Source organism: Rhipicephalus sanguineus, chromosome 4, assembly GCF_013339695.2.
Source record: "Rhipicephalus sanguineus isolate Rsan-2018 chromosome 4, BIME_Rsan_1.4, whole genome shotgun sequence".
In the NCBI taxonomy this organism is placed as follows: Eukaryota; Metazoa; Arthropoda; class Arachnida; order Ixodida; family Ixodidae; genus Rhipicephalus; species Rhipicephalus sanguineus.
The window spans coordinates 180,801,965-180,808,196 of record NC_051179.1 but is presented as its reverse complement, the minus strand read 5'-3'; the positions used below and the strand labels follow the sequence as shown (position 1 = coordinate 180,808,196).

Genomic DNA, 6,232 nt, shown 5'->3' with positions numbered 1-6,232 from the left:
GCGCCTTCTTATAATAACCGCGCATGATACTACAGCAGACTTGTATTGTTATGGTTGGTCGGTGCCATTTCATAAGGATATTACACGAGAAACCCCTGGCGCCAGTGTCATTGTGAGCTGCAAGAATTGAGACTAGGGTGGTAGGCACAGATGTTCCTCCTTTGTACGAAGCTTCGTTTGAGGACTGGAGAAAATCCCGCGTTATAAACGCCACGGCCAGCTATCACGTCTTACCGCTGTCTACGCTTAAGAATTCCTTAAATCATTTAAAATTCTGATCAGATAAAGTTCGATAAATACCAGAATTCGTAGTAATTACAGCTGAAGGACCGTTTCAAGGTCGAGCTAGCAAGATCGCGCGAATGACTTCGCGGTAGCTAAAGCATGGAGGTCCTTTAGCGCGCCTCGTTTGCCGAAGGAGGGCGAGACCCGATGCGTCGCTGTAGAGGCCACGTCACTCGGGCATCGGCAGCCGACGCCTATCAGCTCGCGCCGCGATATGAAGGAACGCCTGAGCGGCCAGGCGCGCTCCAAAACGGCGTCGCTCACCTTTGCGGTGTCTGGCGGCTCCCGCGCAGTTGCTCAGCAGTCCAGGCGTCCTGCGCCTCACGGGGTCGGCCTTGCACAGCTGTCCTTCGAGGCTGCTGCTGCGGCCGCCGCCTTCCACTGCACGACTGGCCGCGTGGCACGAGCGGGCGAGGCCTCTTCTTCTTCCTCGCTACGGCAGGCTCGTTCGACCGCTCACCTTTCACGCGCCTACCCACTGCAGGGCTAGCAACGCCACTGGCGGACAAGTAAGGCAGCATGCGAATCGTAAGAATAAGTGCGTGGATACCGGAACGTTGCAGAGTCGTCTTCGACCAAAGAACAAAGACGTGCATTCAGTACGAAGCCAATTTGGAAGTATTGAAATGGGACGAAACGGGAATATGTGAATCTAACAAATACCACTGTTATATTCAATGTCATACATTTTTTCTGTCTCGCATAAGCATTCACAGATGGTAACACACATGAATGGTATGGCCAAATGTCAACGTTTCCAATGAGTAGACATTTTCAGCACTTTCCGTAACTCGAGAACAGGGCTATGGAAGAAGCCGAGCGAGAAACATTATACGGCTTCTATGGATTTGCTGCTTTTTGATGCATTCATTGTTGGACAGAGTGCTGAATATAGCTATTCTTCGTGGGCGTGTAAGATTTTGTAGTACAGTTGATGAGATATGCGTGTGAACTCCAAGTTGCACATTTATTTTTACCACCAAGTGACTTTCCGTGTATAGTTACATGTGTTTTCTTCTGGATTGATAGAACACTTTCAAAGAGTGAATTTGCACCATCCTTTTTTGTTTCTGTCTAAATATAAATTGAATCATACATACTATCATTAAAGAACAAAATCACTTCTTTTTTTTCAGCTGTAAATATTTTATTTTTAGTTGCCCGATTTTTGGCCGATCCACAATGAATAAGAAGATGAGGAATGTCCGGTGTCAATATAGCCCCAATGTGTATTTCTTAGTAAGCCGTTCAGAATTTTTCAGTGTGAGTGGTGTTGAATACAACGCCCTGAAATAATTTTCGTGCGAAAGCTACTGGAGCCATTACAAGTAACCTTAGGGATACAATTTACCCAAAAGTACTACCCAATCACACATTACCCAATAACACAGCAGTAATAGAATTTGGCGACATATTTCCTAACAATGTCAAGCTATTGTCAATTGGATATTTAGCCGTGTACGGATAAATTCAGTAATAGCCGCAGATGCTTCCGTTGCTGATGAGAAGGCCGTAGTGGGCATTTATTCGGTAGTACTAAATTGGTGATTTTCGCTTCGCTTGCCCGATTTCACACCAATATTCCAGGCAGAATTATTGGCAATTATTCTTGCAATGCGCTAACTCCCAGCATATATTTCTTCAGTAGTTCTATTAACAGATTCCTTGTCTGTGTGCGCTGCGTGAACAGTACCACAGTCGTCGAGCTACCTAGCAGAACTTTACAGAAATATGTCCAATCATGTACGACGCGTCCGTTTGGTTTGGGTGCCAGGCCGCAATGAATTAGCATTGAATGAAGCGGCGGCAGCGTCCGTTAAAGGACCTGTCCTGAATGTTCTAAGATCTTCCTCTAATTACACGGTCGCACGATTCCATAGTTTCTGCATGGAAGTGAAACCTACTAAATCTTAAATCCTAAAAGACAAATATTTCCAGCGCCTTAGGTTTCCGTGGAATAGCGCATGGTGTAGCACAACGCAATTTGAAGTTACGTTAACTAAACTGCGATGCAGAATGCCGCGACTAAATTTTTATTTGCACAGGCCTGGCTTCATTCCTTCCCCTAAAGGTAACTATTCGTTGAGCGAACTGGGAGCGCGGGAACAGACAACGGACGAAGGAAGTACCACACATCACGAGAGCTCCTATTTCGTTGATCGAATAAGAGTTATCAACTAGCCCACCTATCGATGATTTTGCAAATGTAAATATTTAAATGAAGCAGAAACCATAGAGCATTTCTTCGCAGTATGTCGCGGATATCCAAATATAAGGTAAAAGTTTCTGAAACCATCTATTCGAAAAGTTGGCCTTGAGCTTTCCATATCGGCATTACTCTCTCTGGGGGCGTCGGCACTGGGGCGCTGCAACGGGGGCATATATGATGCCGTATTTAAATATGCAAAGAGGCTGGCGTAATAATTTTATAGTTACATTTATATATTATCATTAAATTTATATATCTGTATCTTTTTGATTTATTCTACTATTTGGCACTTGTTGAATTCGGATTTCATAAACAAACCAAAATTACCGGTAATAGTCTTTCTTCCCTGTAAATTATCTTTTTCGCACGTTCATTTCCTCTCTTTTTATTTTTATCATTTCTTCTCACACATCCTACTGGTGCACCGCCGATCCCCCGAGATGGGTTGAGTCATTCTTCCAGGAACCCGCCAAACAAACAACATGTGCAGATAAACGAGCTCTATTTCGTCGGGCTATTTTTGTGTAGATCTGTGGGGCATCACTTATTGCGTCATCTGGCATGCAAGTGTCTTCGATCTCTCAATGGACTATTAGTGTTGAAGAATCTAAAAAACGTCGTCTCGCCCCATGCTCATTTCACTTCCTTAATAGCGGCCCAGTGCGTGCATAAGAGCGCATGTACGTCCATGACCACAAAACAGCTGCGACCACATACTGCATGAAACAAAAGTGTTCGAATTACTCGGATATAACCTGCTGCTTTGAAGTAACATTTATTCGTATGCGCTGTAGTGGACTCGTAAATGCGAGCTGCTTGGTAGAGATATTTTCACAGCAAAGAATCTAACGTGTTTGAAATTTCCTTACTTTGGTACCATACGAAGCTAGAATGTATTTTAAACTGTCCAATAGCGTTCACTTTATTTAACACAGTCTTTCTGATTGGTTGCAACCACGCTCGAAGTTAACATAACGGACTTTCAGCCACAGTGGCCACTTCATCACGAGGATACCCTACATCTAAAAGACGCATAACATGTGCGTAACAGCTATCACTCATTTTGTGCTCACACGACTTGGTGAGGGCTGAATTAAGGCAAGACATGGCGATGCCGCTTTTTACAACCCTAGAGTGCTTCGACTAAAAATTTAACAGCCGTTTTTAATATCTAGAAGAATACTGCCAGCATACGCGGTTCTTCGGAAGCGTTAAGGAAATGTCTGGAAATTTTATTCCACTATTCTGAGGCAACTATTTAGTAAATTTGAGCCCTCTTCCATTTAAATAAAGTTTTTCGACCACTGAGGTTACCGCGGATTAAAAGTCTTCACCATTACTAAATTTAAGTAATCGTCGACATGACGAATAACCATAATAATAGAATTACCTAATGTGCCTTCTAAACGTCTGTCAATCTTGCTAAGATATAAATCACTAAGAATCGGAGCAACCTTAGAACCAATACTTATCCCTGATTTCTGCACATAACCGCGTTCGTTCCAACTTACCAAAGTTGACTTAAAATACATGGAAAGAATCTCTGGAAATGCCCCGGTAGAAACACCACATTTATCGGTGAATACGGTTGCCTGCCCTTGTCATTAACACAGTTTAACAAACCTTCATGCGGCAAAAAGTAGTAAAGGTCATCAATATGCATACTAAAAGATTTACAACCGCCGGGATTCTCAGCTGAGAGGAACTGAACTAGCGACCGAGCATTACACATACGAAAAGGGCCTGAAAAAGTGAAAGAGGTTATGCAGTTCTGCAAATAACTTGATACAGCGAATTACCAGTGCCTTTCTCTGAAACGATTGGTCGAAAAGCTGTCTCGTTCTTGTTTGTTTTCGCTGAAAAAAATTCTAAGGTATGTGATTTAGCCTTGTTGACATTAAAAGCTATCCTCTCAAGAATATGTCTTAATAAAGGGTCGACAGCACGCTGCCTAACTACCGATGGCTTAAAATTTACCATCCTAAAATCCTTTTTTATAGCTATCAATGCTTTTTCTGAGAACATACTGTGCGGCATACTAAGGAAATAGCGTTTCTTATCAGAAATTACTGGTCTTAGCTTCTTCTCCACACAATAATTAACGAAAGACCGGATGGGGACAGTTGATATGAGCCCTTGATTCTAGCAACGCACTTTGAAAGGCAGTGCTTTTAGAATGAATACTTCGCTGAGCTCTCTATTATTCTAATGTACATGAGTTTTTTTGCAATTGTCCAGCTTCGATGCCGATGCGCTGTGTGTTCGTGCTCTCGTTATACTGTGTGCCAGCGCTGCGGGCGAGCTGACAATGTGAATCGCCTCATTTACATTTGGGTGTTGTGCACAGAAACATGAAAAATAGAACGTTCAATTAACTGGTAATATTGACACAATGTGCCTCTAGCTGTTGTGGGGCTGCAGCTTCGCCTGTATTATTCGCGGCGGAGGTGGTGGATGAAGGCGAAGATCGGAGCTAAATGTTAATACACGTGACATCACCACCATATCTAAAAATAGAATTTGACGTCATACATCTATACATTTGATTTGGCGTGTTAGAATACCACCTCTTACAACTGGAAATTAATAGTGTAGTAGCCACTAATGCGTCAATGCCTGATGCAGGTTTGGGTATTTTTTCAGAGTATCCTAGCATTTCGGCTCCCGGATAATACATGCATACCTGAAACGGAATTATCCGGAAAAAATTAAGCTCCTGCTGTTACAGCGGCCGACTCGTACGTGCACCCCTCACTTCAAGGACAGCTGCGGGAATTAATTCCTGTAAGCATGCGTACACAGAGAACGACTATAGAGAGAGAAGAAAAGATAGAAAGAGAGTGAAAGAGAAGTGAAAAAGATAGAAAGATAGAAAAAGTGAGAACAGGCATAGCCATGTATAGTATCGTATAGTAAAGTGTAGTATAGTATAGTATAGTATAGTATAGTATAGTATAGTATAGTATAGTATAGTATAGTATAGTATAGTGTAGTGTAGCAATGGGTGGGAAAGAGATAGGCGAGAGGGTGAAAAGCCTAGCCAAGCCAGGGCCAGCTATACTCAATCTCACGACTACCGTTCAGCACTACCCAACCTATGGGTGTAAGCAAGATACATGCTCGCGCAGCAAAACATAGTTCGAGATACAATTGCCTTAGAATTCGCAGGGTTGTGACATTTGCGTTTACTTAGCACGTGTTACTTCGCATCAAAACGTGATATGTTTATTCTTCATCGCATTTGCGTTGTATTCCTTTAATTGTTGCATAAGTAACCGCCGTTAACTGTTGTTACAAATCAACATGGCAGCGCCCATACCGACGCGACCGCCCACTTCGATCCGAACTTGCGCTTTCTACTTGTCGACAGCGCAGACAGCAACAAATAAATGGTGAAATTGGCCATCGCTTTGTGACATCTCACGTTGAGAACAAAGCAGCAGGTAGGTTCTGTCCTTATTGACATGACCAGCGGTTTGTTTAGCCACGCCTGATAAGCCTGACGCGCCGAGAATTTGATACTGGTTCATGAAAGCGCAATATAGTCACGAATAGAGTGCTGTAGAAGCGTCAGTAGATAAATATAAAGCAAATACAAGCGCTCGTTTGGAACTTACGGCGACGCAGCGCACGATGACGACGTGATAAATTCGAGGCGTCAGTGGATGCTCTTTTTTTTTGGCGGCCTGCTCGCTCTACTCGCCCAACGCGTGCGCGTAGACGCAAGGGGGACAGACG

General features: G+C 43.3%; 1 protein-coding gene across 1 annotated transcript in view; it reads left to right on the top strand.

The window, feature by feature from the left end:
• Window positions 1-543: 543 nt before the first annotated feature.
• The window catches only part of LOC119390945 (monocarboxylate transporter 12), a 103,326-nt gene continuing 97,637 nt past the window's right edge, over window positions 544-6,232 (top strand). The window contains exon 1 of the mRNA XM_037658657.2: window positions 544-794. The gene's annotated coding sequence lies outside the window, so the exon portion shown is untranslated. The remainder of the gene's footprint in view (window positions 795-6,232) is intronic.